This window comes from Lynx rufus, unplaced genomic scaffold, assembly GCF_022079265.1.
Source record: "Lynx rufus isolate CCGP_SWC_20201006 ecotype Redwood Valley unplaced genomic scaffold, mLynRuf1.p SCAF_7, whole genome shotgun sequence".
NCBI lineage: Eukaryota > Metazoa > Chordata > Mammalia > Carnivora > Felidae > Lynx > Lynx rufus.
The window spans coordinates 131,942,857-131,959,065 of NW_025814889.1; the positions used below are offsets into that span (position 1 = coordinate 131,942,857).

At 54.9% G+C, this 16,209-nt stretch overlaps 1 protein-coding gene across 3 annotated transcripts in view; it reads right to left on the reverse strand.

The window, feature by feature from the left end:
* The window catches only part of TMEM184B (transmembrane protein 184B), a 48,530-nt gene extending 32,702 nt beyond the window's left edge, over positions 1-15,828 (reverse strand). For all 3 annotated transcript variants that reach the window (XM_047065211.1, XM_047065209.1, XM_047065212.1), the window contains exon 1: positions 15,711-15,828. The gene's annotated coding sequence lies outside the window, so the exon portion shown is untranslated. The remainder of the gene's footprint in view (positions 1-15,710) is intronic.
* Between the last annotated feature and the right edge of the window lie 381 nt (positions 15,829-16,209).

Genomic DNA, 16,209 nt, shown 5'->3' on the forward strand with positions numbered 1-16,209 from the left:
CTGAGATGGAGATGTTTTTACAACTGGAACAATCTAGCGATGTTCCGGTTGCTTCTAGAAAAAGGAAGCTCCCAATCAAATGAGGCTAGAAGTCCCCTGGGGCAGGAATACTGACCGAGGAGCCTCCGTTGGGTGGTTCACTCTTACCTGTCTTCTCCCCAGCTGGCCTGCAACCTCCAGGAGCTCAGAGGTCATGTCTTACGTGTAATCGTGACCTGGCACCGGTCTCAGGGCCTGGACGTAGTTCACACTTCCCACGCTTGGGATGGATAAGGGAACAGCTGAATGGGTGTTTGCCCTTCGCAGCTCGTTCCAGTTCTGAACCTCTGTGATGCCCTCCATCACCACCATGCCCAGCCCTGGGGCGTGGAGCATTCTCTTGCTCCCACCCACGGATCTTTGTCCCCTCCAGCCTCGACAGGTATCGCCTTCTATAACCTATTAGAGTTTGCTCTAATCTGTTCCCTTAACATCCTGTGAGTTGGGCTCCATGAGGGCAGGGACCGTGTGCCATGCTGGCAGAGTACTTACTGACCGATTGCTTAGGGGGCAGAGGAAACAACATGAACAGAGGCATGGGACAGTTTGTGGGCAGGCACTCGGTCAGGAGCACGCCCGGGGCAGAATCTCTGCATCCAGCCCCTGTTACAGATGGGAGGGGGGACGAGGTGGGGGACAGGCAGTGCCTGACTGACCACCTGTGGCTCTCCAGATTGACAAGGCCTTCCTGACAGCTGCGTGAGGTGTAGTTGGGGCATCCAGGCGGGGGTACAGTTCCCCGGGAGGCCACAGGGGGCTCTAGAAAGCAGAGCCCCGCGGGGGGCGGTCACCAAGCCACAGGGCTGGACAGAACTCACCTTGTGGGTCAGAAAGCCAGGCTTCGGGGCGCCAGTCAGTTAAGCGTCCGACTCTTGATTTCGACTCAGGTCGTGACCCCAGGGTCATGGGATCGAGCCCCCTGACTCTTTTCTTTTTATTTTTTTTAACGTTTATTTATTGAGAGACAGAGAGAGACAGAGCGTGAGCAGAGGAGGGGCAGAGAGAGAGGGAGACACAGAATCTGAAGCAGGCTCCAGGCTCCGAGCTGTCAGCACGGAGCCCGACGCGGGGCTCGAACTCAAACCGTGAGATGGTGATCCGAGCCGAAGTCGGACGCTTAACCAACTGAGCCACCCAGGTGCCCCGAGCCCCCCGACTCTTGATTTCAACTCCGGTCATGATCCCAGTGTCATGGGATCGAGCCCCCCACCCCCACCCCGGAGCTGAGCGTGGAGCCTGCTTAGGAAACCACCCTGAGTGCTACAGATGCTCACTTCCCCTGATACAGCCCCTACCCCCATCCTTCTCTGAGCAAGACATCTTCTGGCTAACTCCCTCCTGAAGATACCCACCTCTTCCAGAAAAAGCTACAAAGCTGTGTGTGAGATCAGTCACCTGCCTTGGGAGTTAGGGATTTCAGAGAACACCTCACCATCTCAGAGTATTTCACTTCATGTTGGAGGGGACACCTTGCTGTTACTCCCCCACCCCCAGACTTCCTGGGCCCCCCCGCCCCCGCCCCGAGATGTCACATCTCAAACCCCTGAGCCTGGGAATATGTTGCCTCACGCAGCAAAAGGGACTCAGCAGGTGTGACTAAATTAAGGACCCTGAGATTCTCCCGGATTATCTGCGGAGGCGGGATATAATCACGAGGGCCCTTACAAGAAGGAGGCAGGAGGCTGAGGGTGTGAAGGACACAGTGTGACAGTGGACGCAGAGCGGACAGACTGGGAGGTGCCAGGCTACTGGCTTTGAGGATGGAGGAAGGGGCCATGAGCCAAAGAACGCAAGTGACCTCTAGAAGCTTGAGGAGGCAAGGAAACAGAGTCTCCCGAAGGAACATGGCTGTGCCGGCACCTTGATGTGGGCTCAGTGAAATACATTTTGGACTTCTGACCTCAAAACTGCAGGATGATAAATTCGTATCTTAAGTCTCTAAGTTTCTGGCATTCTCTTGCAGAAGCCTTAGGAAAGTAATGCACCCGGTTTACAGATGAGGAAACAAAGGCTCGGGGTGGGGTGGGGGGAGTGGGGCAAGGCGGTTTGCCCAGAGCTTCCGGCTAAAGGGCCGCAGACACTGCCCTTGCCGCACCATCAGATCCACAGATTTCCAAGTGCCATCAGTGAGCTGCGGGCTCTGCACTCAGGCCGCTTGGACTTGAGCCCCAGCCCTGCCACTTACTAGCTCTGTGTCCTTGCTTCAGCTTCCTCAGCTGTGAAATGGGCTTGCGGTCACCCCCGCCTCAGAGAGAGCCGTGAGGAACAAACAGGTTAATACAGGAAAGCCCTCAGCGCTGGGTCCGGCCCTGTATCATGTTGTCTCTTACAAGGACTCTCCTATTTAAGAGCCGCTTTATCCTGCGGTCAGGCTGGGGGTTCACATGCCCGGCAGTCTCTGACGCCCAGGCTTGTCCTCCTGTCTCTGATTGTTTGCTCTGTTTTAAACCTCCTGAGATCGTATTTTCGTTCGTTAGGTTCAGACCCAAGCCCTTCTGAGCTGCAGCCGTGAAGCGCTCATCCGGGCAGTTGCCACACACACCCACAGGCCAAGCTAAGCTGGCAACCTGTCCACACGCTCGTCCCCAGGATGTTAACACAGCCTGGGAGAGGGATTTTTGCCGAATATATTTCATTTTTAAAAATATATAGGGGTGGGGCTCCTGGCTGGCTCAGCCGGTTAAGCGTCCGACCTCGGCTCACACCGTGATCTCACGGTTCGTGGGTTCGAGCCCCCACGTGTGGGCCTCTGCACTGACAACTCAGAGCCTGGAGCCTGCTTTGGATTCATGTCTCCCTCTCTCTCTCTCTGCCCCTCCCCTGTTCACACTGTCTCGCTCTCTCTCCCTCAAAAATAAACATTAAAAAAATTCTTTTAATAAACAAATAAAATAAAAAATATATATATGGAGGGGCACCTGGGTGGGTCAGTCAGTTACGCATCTGGCTCGGCTCAGGTCATGATCTCGTGGTTCATGAGGTGGAGCCCCACATCAGGCTCTCTGCTGTCAGCAAGGAGCCTGCTTGGGATTTTCTCTCTCTCTCTTTCTCTCTCTCTCTCTCTCTCTCCCTGTCCCTCCTTCCCCACTCCTTGCACACACTTGCTCTCGCTCAGAATAAACTCTCTCTATATATACATATATATTATATATATATATATATATATTATATATATATAAAGTTTATATATATTATGTTTATATATATTATACACACACACACACACACACACACACATATATATATGTATGTATATGTATGTATGTATGTAGGGGAACCTGCATTGCTCAGTCTGACTCTTGATTTAGGCTCAGGTCACGATCCCAGGGTTGTGGGGTTGAGCCCCATGTTGGAAGCTCAGCATGGAGCCTGCTTAAGATTCTCTCTCTCCATCTGCCCCTCTCCCTCTCTCAAATTAAAAACAAAAAAACAAAATACATATATATTTTTTAATTTTTTTATTTATTTTTGAGACAGAGAGAGACAGAGCATGAGCAGGGGAGGGGCAGAGAGAGGGGGAGACACAGAATCTGAAGCAGGCTCCAGGCTCTGAGCTGTCAGCACCGAGCCCGACGTGGGGCTCGAACTCACGGAGTGTGAGATCATGACCTGAGCCGAAGTCGGACGCTCAACCGACTGAGCCACCCAGGCGCCCCTATATATTTATAAACGTATATATAATCATATGTATATATAATCATATATATATCATATATATATATGATATATATGAAACATTCCATCTTAGCATAGCTCACTAGTAGAACTTAGGAATTGCTAATCTGAACTGGCCACTCTGCCCCCATTCTAACACCTGCCAGTGACAACAGCCCTCCTCCCTCTTGGGGCTGTTTGGCTCTGTGAACTTCCAGGGGGTTGGGGAGGCTGCCTTCTGGGGGGGAGGCTGACCCACATCAGAGCAGGTCAGCAGCCCGCAGCCTGGCCCTTCACCAGAGGGGATTAGAGGAACGGAGCGCCGGAGCTGGCCAATTCTGTCTGGGCAGCCTTTGGGAAGAGGGTCACGTGCCCTCACGAGGGGGCAGGGTCCCCTCTCAGCCCCACTCCCTTTCATCAACACCCACAAGCCAGGCCACTCCAATGGCTCCTCGTCTCTCCCCCTTCTCCCGGGGCCAAGCTCCCACGAACCCCCCAACCACGAGAGAAAAATCCTCCAATCCTGTAGCTATCCTTCATGTGGAGCAGAAATATAAGCGAACAGGGCCATCCAAAATTCGTCAGCAAGGGCTGACTTCGTTCAGCCTTGTAATTAAGTTGTTGTTATTGCTGTTTAATACATACCAGGTCAGATCAAACCCCATTCAGCACCGCGCGCGCACGCACACACACACACACACACACACACACACACACACACACACACACACGAACCTCAACTGTCCTACTGTCCCGTGTGAGCAGGCTTGTCCAAGCAAGACCCCTGAACCTGCCCCGACCCGGGAGGTGCCTTGAGCAAGGAACCCGGCTCCTATCCCAGGTGTCTCCGTGAGAAATCCCAACCTGAATTTCACTCCTGCAAATTCGTGCCAAGTTGGGGGAGCCAGCGTTCCTCCCGGGGGTTCACCCGACCAGTGCACGTGTCCCGCAGACAAGAACAAGAACCTTCACTGCAGCCCTGTGCTCACAGCAAGAGGTGGGACACAAGCCCAGTGCCCATCCTCAGGGGAGTGGATAACTAAATGGTGATAATTTCAAACGGTGGGCCCCCACACAGCAGGCAAAAAGAACAAAGGACTGCTGGTCACAATCTGGACGAATCTCAGAGTATTTCTATGAGATTCCATTTCTGGAAAGGTCAAAGCCAGGCAAAGCGAGTCACTAGCGATGAGGTGTGAGTAGTGGTTACCTTGGGAGGAAGCCCTGGGAGGCTTCTGGGCTCTGGGAATGTTCTGCAACTTTGATCTGCACATGGTTTATATGGGTACTTACAGATGTACAAACTCATTGTGCTACAGGTCTAAGACTAGTGTATTTTCTTTATTTATTTTAAATGTTTATTTATTTTTGAGAGAGGGGGTGGGGAAGGGCAGAGAGAGGGAGACAGAGGCTCCAAAGCAGGCTCCATGCTGTCAGCACAGAGCCCGATGTGGGGCTCGAACTCACAAACCGTGAGATCATGACCTGAGCCAAAGTCAGTCGCTTAACGGACTGAGCCACCCAGGTGCCCAGACTAATGTATTTTACTATATGTAGTAAGTTAACCTCCTTAAAAACTTTAAAAGTAGAAAAATATTGGGGCACCTGGGTGGCTCAGTCGGTTGGGCATCTGACTTCAACTCAGGTCATGATCTCACAGTTCGTGAGTTCAAGCCCCACATCGGGCTCACTGCTGTCAGCGCAGAGCCCGCTTCAGATCCTCCTTCCCCCTCTCTCTGCCCCTCTCCTGCTTGTGCTTTCTCAAAAATAAATAAAAACATTAAAAAAAATTTTTTAAGTACAAAAATATTTATCTTTGAGCACCTTCTGTGTGCTAAGTCCAAAGGGTATCTCAGACGAGACTCTAATCCTTTAAGAGTTCATAGTCAGGTGGGGAAGAAAATATAGTCAAATAATACAAGGCCGTCTGTGGCCAGGGCGACAGGTTGTGAGTCAGCCCAGGGTATCAGTATTACTCGTGATTTGGGGGAGGAGACAGAAAAAATTGACGCAATGTAGGACTTGGAGGCGGCCAGATGGGTGCCCAAATCCAGCTTCCTGCTGCTTGCCCTGCTTCCTCATCTGTAAGGGGGCATGATGGCAGCTGCACCCCAGGGGTTCTCGTGAGGACGCAAGGAAAGCTCGCATGCAGGCACTCCGGCCCGAGACGAGACCGATGTCCCTGCTTTGCTCAGCCTGGCTGCACTGAGGTTCGCAGGGGTGAACCAGGCCCTGCCCCAAACAGCTTCCAATCTCACCTGGATTTCGCCTTAAAGGAGCCCACAGCCGGGCGGGGAATCAGATACCGAGGACACAATGTCAAGAGGCTTACCTGTCAGCCGAGAGAAACAGATAAAGAAGCCACAGAGGTCAGAGGGCCCCACGGGGGTGGAAATGCAGCCAGGCCTTGAAAGGCAGACAGGATTCGGGCACACGGAGACTGCTAGGGAGGGAAGGGCAGGAAGGGAGAGGGACCTACATCGGCAGAGGCGTGGAGGTGGGAAGTCAGGGAGGCGCACGGGGGAAAAAGCAACTAGTCAAGTGTGGCTCAAGAAGGGGCCCAGGAAAGAGGGCCTAGAAGGCCCAGGGCTGAGTTCAACTTTATTTTGCTGTCAGTGGGGAAGCCCCTGCCAGTTTCAGAGGTTAAGAAGCGAGCGTATTGGAGCAAGGATTTAAACTGACAAGACAGGGGTGCCCCAGTGGCTTAGTTAAGCATCTGACTCTGGATTTCAGCTCAGGTATCTCGTGGTTTGTGAGACTGAGCCCCACGTTGGGCTCCGCACTGATAGCGTGAAGCCTGCTTGGGATTCTCTCTCTCTCTCTGCTCCTCACCCCCCAAAGTAAATAAACATTTAAAAAAAAATTAAAAATAAAATAGTAATAATAATAAAATGAGAAGCCAGCCAATAGCAGTGTTTCAGAGGAAGGGGGTGACTAGTTTCTCCAGGGCTGGGGCTCGGGTCGTATTTACCAAGAAACATCCAAACCTTCACGGCTGGTCCCCTCTGTGAGACCCAAGCATGCATTTTTTGTTTTGTTTTGTTGTTGTTTGTTTAATGTTTATTTATTCTTGAGAGAGAGAGACAGAGCGTGAGTGGGGGAGGGTCAGAGAGAGAGGGAAACACAGAATCTGAAGCAGGCTCCAGGCTCCGAGCTGTCTGCACAGAGCCCGACGCGGGGCTCGAACTCACGCACCGCGAGATCATGACCCGAGCCGAAGTCGGATGCTTAACCGACTCAGCCACCCAGGCGCCCCTGTTTTTCAAGTAAACTCTGTGTCGAACACGGGGCTCAAACTCATGACCCTGAGATCAAGAGTCGCATGCTCTACAGACCGAGCCAGCCCCGGGGCTCCAAGCGTGCATTTTTGATGAGATGGTGGTAGGAGCCTGAGTGAGGCTGGCAGGTCCTTGAGGGAGTGGCCAGACCCTTGACCTTCCTGCACCGGGCGAGATGTAAGGATACATTTCTTGCGGTTCTTGTTTCCTTAATTTATTTTTTGAAAAAAAATCGTCTATCGCCATGACTCGGCATGCAAATGCTTCAAAGGGTCTCTAGCAAACAGCCTCCCAGCACCAGCCCGAACCCAGAGGCACCATAACCACCGACTCGGTGCAGACCCCCCGAGACCTCATGTACGCACATAAGCAAGTGCACTTTACTTACACAAATGGAGGCACACCGGACACGCTGCCCTGCACCCGTTTCTTTCACAGCAGACTATGCCGGCCACGGTTCCGTACCCACGCAGGGAGTCTCAACCTTATCTTCCACAGCCGCACAGTATTCCATGGTTTAGACGCAGCATAACTTGTTCCCGGCCCTCGGTGGATGGACGCTAGGCTCCTTCTAATCTTTTGCTAGTGCAAATAGGCAGCAATGACTAATCTTCCAATAGATCACTTCGCCCCCATGTTAAAACACCTGTAGGGTGAATTCCTGGAAGTCCAAACGGCTGGGTGAACGCGTACAAGTGACTTTGAAAATGTTGCCAGAGAGACGGGATCTGTTTAAATCCTCATCAAGAAATAAGCCTAATTGTTAGGAAAAACACTGACGACGTGTAGTTGTTAAGAGTGCCCAGATGACGAAACGGTAGAGCAAAGCCCCGTTCGGCAGACAGAGCGCATCGGCCTCTGCTCGCCCAGCGCCCTCCTCCCCGTGTATTTCTTCACCTGTGGGTGAAGGGCCGGAGCTGCTCAGCCCCTCGGCCCTTCCCAGCGCAGACAGGCTCTGATGCCCTGGCCCCAGGGCAGGTGGAAGGGTGGACGGTGACCGGAGTCACCACGAACACCCAGACTTAAGTGGTCCGCCTGGGCATAGGTGCCAGGGCCCAGGGGAGGAGCCGGCCGCAGAGCAGGCCTGGCGGGAAGGGGTGGGAGTGGAGAGCCCGAGAGGATCAAGCGTCTCCAGCCCGGCCATCCCAAACGAGTGACGAGCGCCTGGTGCTTCCCTTGTTCAGGCCGCAGGGACGGCACAGCCACACAAGACACGCTCATGCTCTACGACATTCACTGCTGTGTCTACCACGGGCCTGTGACATGACATGTGTCTGACCAAAATGGCCACCTAAACCCTCCTTTTCAAGTGGGCAGCCGGCGGAGGATGGAGGCGGGCCTCCGGATGCCTAGTGCCCTCCCTGTGAGGACAGCTGGGTAAACACAGCGGGCAGGGCAGGGTTTCCTCCCCCCTGCACCAATCCAGCTCAACTACGGAGAAGTGGGAAGGAAATGGTCTCTTACCCCCAACACAGGAGGAGATACCTCTTGGCAAACCAAAGACAGCATTCGAGAGGAAGAACCCTCACCAACCTTCCTGTTTCCGGCCCGTGCTCCGCTCCAGTGGACCGGAGGGCCAGGAACTCCTATAAATCAAATGCACTGAGGTTACTGCCGCTAAAATTCTTCTAACAAATGCACAGCGCATCAACCTTTCTTTGTAGAGCCCACCCGTACTGTTTTGGTAAATCTAGGGTCTCACAGCACAGCTGTGCTGGGGGGCCACTCAGAGCGGCAAGGGCGCAGGATTAAAATCGAAAACCTGTGAGCTTCCCTCCACAGGATCTCAGGCAAATTCACCCTTCTGAGCCTCAGTCTATCCAGCTCCAAAATAGGCACAATAATTCCAAGGCTCCAGGACCACCGGGAGGATTAAAAGAAATAATTTATGTGGAATGTGATTTGCAAACTGCAAAGCCCTACACAAATTCTGGTGAGGATTAGTAACATTGGTGTTAAGATGCTGGGGCTCCCGGGTAGCTCTGAGTTGGCTAAGCGTCCGACTTCAGCTCGGGTCGTGATCTCACGGTTCGTGAGTCTGAGCCCCACGTCGGGCTCCTGCACTGACAGCCCAGACAGATCCTCTGTCTCCCTCCCTCTCTGCCCCTCCCCAGCTCACGCTCTCTCTTTCTCGCTCTCAGAAATAAGGAAACCTTTTTAAAGGAGGTTAATATTGATTAATATTGATACCCTCGCACACATCCCTTCACCAATACCCACTGTTGTGCTTTGCAGGCTCCCCAAATGACTGTTGATGGGATCCCAGATTCTGTTTGTTCTAGAATGAAAAAGCCAAGCGCTACAGGCAAAGACCAGGAGGCTCTGCAGCCATGGAGTTAGCTATTTTTCCCTCAGAGTCTTCCTGTAAATGGTGACCCAGAGGGCTTTGGGGAACAGCACGGCCCAGCAGAGTGCAGGTTCTCGGCCACCTGCCGGCGGGGCAGGGCCTCCCCGGGGGCAGGCCGTCCACAGAAGCTGTAGCAGGAGAAAAATATCCAGTACCAAAGCACCAAACTCCACCATGACCTCCAGAGCAGGGAGGCTGTCTGATCTGAAAATCCCTTCGCGGTGACAGAGGCAGTAACTTGTAGAGGTTTCACCCCACCCACCCTGAGGTGGGGGTGGCTGTCCCTGCTATCCAGGGACCGCCCACGGACGCAGGCACAAGACTGCACAGATCACAGGTCACCAGCGAGGAGACCGAAGTCTTCAGAAGGATCACCAAGCAAACTGCAGGTTGGAAAAGAAGCCACACACACACACACACACACACACACACACACACACACACCCCCGTCTTCACGTGACCTGCTCTTACTCTAAATCAGGCCCTCCCCTTGGGGAGCTCAAGGCTTTATAACCACAGACCTCACCTGAGCCTTGCAGCACACGGCAGGTGAGCAGAGCGGGTACAAATAGCCCCCACAGAGGGCAAGGGACTTGCCCAAGGTCACCAGTTCTCTGACTTCCATGCAGTTCTCTGCTTGGCACTTAGAGTCATAGTGCCATCCTAGTGCAAAAAGGGTGGGGACATCATCTTTCCCACAGATACCAGATACAGCAGCAGGGGTTCTGTTTTGTTTTGTTTTAACATTTATTTACCTTTGAGAGACAAAGACACAGAGCATGAGCGGGGGAGGGGCAGAGAGAGGGGAAGACACAGAATCCAAAGCAGGCTCCAGGCTCCGAGCCGTCAGCACAGAGCCCGACGCGGGGCTCGAACCCACGAAACCTTGAGATCATGACCAGAGCCGAAGTTGGACACTTACCTGACTGAGTCACCCAGGCGCCCCAGGGGTTCTGTTTTTTAACTTCTCTAACTTTTTTTTATATCTATGGCTAACTTATTAATTTCATGGGTAAATGCTTATGAGCTGGCATTATGTGAACAACGAGATAATTCCGGATTATACCTAGAAAGAAAATATGCCCCCACGTCAACAGTGACTATTTCTCGGTTATGAAACTGGCAGTGATGTTTATTCTTACCCACTAATCTTCTGTGTTCCAAGTTCACTACAATCAACAAGTATACTGTTGTCCAAACCAAGAGAAGCCTATTGTTTTCAAAGGCTGAAAGAGATCACCCCTGCAAACTTTCCGTTAAATACTCAACGACTCGCGTGTGACTTTGTAAAACATAGTAGAGGCGGAAGTGAGGCAGGTTAGGCACAAAGGTTTTCTGGGTGGGATCTTCCCGCTCTGGTTTCCGCCCCAGCGAAGAAGGAAAAGGAGGTGACTGCGGGGCTTCCTGCCTCTCAGCACAGGCCCCAGACCTCCCGGATCCGAGACCTCCCATGTGCCCCATCGGCTCCTGATGGAAGCTTGGCTCTAATCAACAATCCTGTTCTGATTAATCCTGGCCTCAATGTCCGTCACCTCTCGAGAATAATTCCAGCTTTATCCTGAGTGGCAATGACATTAACCCACGCAGTCGTTCATTTGGGCGGCCGAAAACTTATTCAGCACCTACTCTGTGCAAGGCGTTGTGCAGACACTGAGCCATCGTTCACCCGAGACTGGAAACGACCAACCAGAGGCCACACATCATCCTCCCAAGTTCTGCCCGAGCACAGGAGCAACAGAAATGTGAACAAACGCTGCCTGGGTGTGCAACCTAATTCTGGCATCTCAACTCCCTCTGCCTGAGGTCTTCCCCGCCGCCCTCCCCTGCCCAGTCCTGAGACAAAGCAGGGTCCGAGAACGGGTCCCTGTAGAGGGTGCTGGTAGCTTAGTGGCACTGCACTCAGGTACCGGTGGAAGCAGAGGGGAGGGAACGGGAGTAACCCCAAAACTTCAAGACCATCCAATTCTCTCCGCAGCGCCCTCCCGCTTTACTTCTTCTCCTTCCTGTCCTCTTTGAGGCTGAGAAGATCACATTCGATGATCACTGATTGAAGGTCCACCAGGTGCTAAGACCCGGTGCCAAATAACTTTACAGACAGGAACTCAGACCTCTGCTTTGCACATGCTGTTCCCTCTGCCTGGAACCCGCCTCCTCTCCTTACCCGAGACAGCAGCTTAAATGGCACCTCATCAGAAAAGTGCCTGCCCAGGCAGGTGTGCCCTGATGTTCCCTCAGAGTGCCCACGACAACTGTCATGGCTCCTGTTTGCCGTCTCTCTCCCCAGCAGGACTCAGCTCCCTGCGCTGACACACTGACACACAGTTCTTTGGTTTTTTTAGATACTTTTTTTTTTTTTTCTTAAATAGGCTCCACACCAAAGGTGGGGCTTGAACTCAGGACCTTGAGATCAAGAGGCGTACGCCCTCCTCGCTGAACCAGCCAGGCGCCCCAGCAACACTTCTTGCGTAAATAAATTGAGCAGCCTGTAACGTAACAATAAAAGCCAGTGTTCACTGAGCACGTACTATGTGCCACATGCCGTGCTGAGCTCCGTGCAGACATGAGGTCACGACAGCTGCGTGACGGCTGCACTATTTTTACTCCCGCGTTACAGATGTAGGAAACTGCGTCATTTCCCCCCACTTTTAAAGAACAGAAATTAGAACCTGGTAAGCGACTTGCCCAAGACCCCGCAGGGCTAACAAGAGAGTGAGGATTTGAACGTCTCCCGATTTGAAGGTCTCCCAGGCCACCAGGACTGCTCAGCCGCGCCCCACCCCCCACCCCTGTGCCCAAAGGGGCATTTCTTTCCCCTGTGCTGTCAGTGCCCATTCGTCCCCTTACTGAATTCTCAGCCTCCTCTCCCAAGGCAGCCAGTTCAGAAATCTTCTGACTCCTCCCTTCGTGTCCTATACCCCAAGCTCCCACGCCCGATGCGACGCGGGTGCCTCCGCCATGGGTCCTCATCTTTCGGCCCCGGGGCCTGGGGTCTAGAGAAGCTGCGTGAATGCTGGCCCCTGGACATCCTGCACAGCAGGCAGGGAGAGCAGGCATCTCCCCAGTGAACTCACGCATGGGACCCGTAGTTAAGCCCAGCTTTCCCGCTCCTGCTCCGTCCCCACTCCCCTCCGCTTGTATTTATGGCGCTGCCGAGCAAGCGTGGGGGCCTGTGGAGGAGGCACACCCACCATAGCTCTCCACAGGGAAAGGGAGCTGCCCACGCTCATTCCAGATCTACGGCTTGAGAAGTCAGTGGGGACCCACAAGACCCGGGACAGCCAGGGAGAACTCGGGTTCTGGTCCAGTGGAGCCACTTCACAGCCGGTCCCAGAAGCCAGTTGGAGGGCAGACACCAAGACAACAGTGGGCTCCAGAGCCTATCCGGGGTCACACGGGGTCGTCAAAACCAGAAGCTGCTGGAAGAAAAGGAGAAGGCAGCTGGGCCTAAAATAAAAAGGATGCCTGTGGGAAAAGCGTCCTGAGGAAAAGCAAAAAAGGAGACAGGGAGGTCAGGTGTTCTCGGAGTTCTCTGCAGGAATAAGGGAAGGAGAAAAGATGGTAACGCTGTCCCTCACGTGTGTAACCCACGGCTGGGGACCTCAATTCATTTTTGCAACCTCCGGGGGCTCCCTGCTGACCACACTGGGGGCTGGGGGGGGGGAGGGTCAAGTTCAAACTCCTTAGCGGGGGTGGGCCTTCAAAGACCTTCATGTCCAGGCCCACTGTGGCCACTGTGGTCTGGGAGGCGAGGTATCCCAGGCCTCCACACTCTGCCCAGGGGCTCCTCAACCTTCTGGCTTCTAGAAGACTTCTGGCACACCCACACCGTGGGGTTACCACCGCTTGAACCCGCTAGGCTGACTCTGCAGAGCGGGAAGGTAACTGATCCCACCTCACCAGGTGGTGGGGGGATGAAACACAGTAATTCATCAAAGCACTCTGAACTGTGCCTGGCACACAGTAAGTGCTTAATAAACAAGCTGTTGTTCCTATTGTCCTCTGCACCCCTTTAGGGCCTCTGTTTCAACCACAAGTAGAGCACTGTCTTGCATATTTGCTACACATTGGACTCCCTCAGCCAACCACAGCCTTTCAGAAGGCACCATTCAGGCCTCTGTCCCCTGAGGCCTAGCAAGGAGCCCCGCACACAGTAGGACTTCAGCAAGTGCTGACCACCACCGCCACGGTGAAGGCCCACGGCAGGCCTCACACAGAGCTCTCCCAGGGCCCGGCTGCGGGCCTTCCACAACTCGCGCACCAATTTCCCAGCCTAAATGCCCCACGGAGCGAGAAGGGCATTCGCTGTTAACTCAGTTTCAAAACAATGAAGGGCTGTACTCTGCCCGACTGAGGCTGTTTCCACTCCAGGGAATGTACGGGGAGAAATGAGCACAGCAGGGACTGGAAATAGCACTGAGCCCCTCTTGGGGCGAGAGCTGGGCTGGCCCGCCAGAAACCAGGAGCAAAACCTCAAAGGCAGACGGGGAGCAAACTCCACAGGAGTCGGCCGACACGAGTGAAGTGGGACAAGGAGCTCACTGGCACCCATTCGGCCTTCAAGGTCTCCTTCCCGCCCACTTGGAGAGCTTTAGAAGGGGCTCTCTGTATAGCCCGCCACCAAGTGGGAGCAACTTACAACACACCCAGAACCCCAAAGGGCGCACGAAGGTACCCCAGGTTGTCTGTGGTCCTCGGTGGGGTGGGAATTCGGTGCCTTCTCCACCCGAATGGGCTACTGGGCCCTGGTGTCTGAATGGGGGTCACTGTCTATGCCCATCTCCCCAGCAGACCGGGAGGACTGAGGCCAGGCCCCAGGCCCCATTCATGTTCAGACACCTGCGCCCCTAGCACGGTGCCCAGCACGTAGATGTTCAATCAGCTACCAGGCAGCCAATTCTGGCAGCAAGAGAGGTCCTGGCTCAAGGACAACTCCACACAGGTCTGCCATGCACCACAGACAAGTGAGTCATGTGCTGTCCCTGGGTCTCAGTTTCCTCAAGTGCACACAGGGATGACGACGGCTCTGTGCTCACACAGCCACTGAGAAAATTCACTGGGAAAACATATGTGGTAAACACCAAAGCATCAGACGCGTGCTCGTCATCCTTCAAGCTTCAGCTCAGCCGTCCGCATGTGCTGGATCTTTGCTGCTGGCCATGTTCCCCCTCTTCCAGCAGTGAAGCCCCACTGCACCCCCTCTATTGTTTTCTATTTTTCACTTCATTGTGATTACTCGTTTCGAAGTTTGATTCCCTCCACCAACCTGAGAGCTCCCGGAAGCCCAGGGCATCAATAGTTTGGGTCCAAGGGCTGACCAGATGGGCACACGGCTCGGGCTGCTGGGACCCTCCCACCCCACGGTTCCCGTGAAGGAAGTCACACCTCTGAGACCTGCATCTCCCCTGCAGGTGCAAGTGAACTTGTTTGCCTGGCTGGCTCCGCAGCGCACAGGCCTCCAGGGCACAGATTGCTGCTTCTTTCCTTACTCGAAACACCCGGCAGTCAGATAAATAATACATGGGCTTCACCTCACACACAGGTATCAGGCGTGCAAACGCCTGCTTTGCGCCATGGTGCCCTGGGCGTGCGGGCACACCCGTGCATACGTGTATATGCTATCTGGCCTGGCACAACCCCAGGGAGAACGTGAATTGGGAACAGATACCCATGCCCCTCCCTCAAGCCTCTTGCCTTGCCATGGCCTGGAGTCAATTAGCACTAGACCTGAGCAGTGTGCCCAGAGAGGAAATGTACAACCCATGGGATGGATACATACACCCTAAAGCAGCCTCTACGGTCCCTTTCGAAACAAATATCCTTTGAGCCCTAGGTTAGCCTCGGTGCCCCTCCAAGCAGCTGGCTCCTATGCAAGGCGTGTACACCCTCCATGCAAGCATCCCCGAAGGCCTGGCCAGGCCAACCAGACTCCCAGATCACAGCCACCCTCACAGGGCACGGATGCCTCCCCCGCTCGGTGGTGCCAGGCGCCAGCACACCCACCGGGCACACACAAACCCCACTTGCAAAGGGCCTGTCCATCGGCCTTCCCTCTCCCCCCGCCACCCCCACAGGCAGGTCCGATTACACTCCAGGCGAGGGCCTGCCACGTTGGCGAGGAGGGGGCCAAGGCACACCCACGGGCAGCCCGGCGACCCTGCAGGGCGGGGAGGGGGCGCAGGGCGGGACGGGCTGGGCGGCGGACGCCCCCTCCCTCGTCGGCCGGGCCGGCCACCTTCGTGCCTTCCCCGCCCCCCCCCCCCCGGGACCTGCGACCAACGCGACCCGTGGGGCGCTCCCCGCGCGGGCCTCTCCAAGACCGAGCAGCCCCCGCCCCCGGGAGTCCGCAGCCACCCCCCTCGGGGCCTCGGCGCGAGGCCGGCCAGGCTGGGTACCTCAGGAGCCCATGGCTGCGGTGGCGGTGGCGTGTGCGGACGGCGCGCGGCAGCTGGACTCTCCTGGCGGGACGGGCGGGCGGCGCCGCAGCCCCGGTGTCTCGCCGCCGCCGGCGGGTCCCGGGCCCAGCGGAGTGCCGCCGCGGCGCGCCTGCGCGCTGAGCACGCCTCCGGGGAGGGCGGGGCGGCGAACTCGCCGCTGAGATCACCCGCCCGGCCTTAAAGGGGCCGCGCCCGGAATCCCCAGCTCTCCGCGGGGTGGTGCGGCAGACCTAGGTTCTCCCGGCGCTCGCAAACAAACCCTCAAGAGTTGTCTCCCCCACCTCAATTCGACCCCCCCCCAACCCTGCCCACCACAGAGCTTCTTAGGGTGCACAGACAGAGCCGTGGGCTCCGAGGTCTGTCCCCGACCCTCGCAAGCTGTCTGGCGCTTCACTTCTCTTAACCCTAATTACCTCCATTTGGGCCTGTTTTGAAGATGGAACAATATATAATGGCT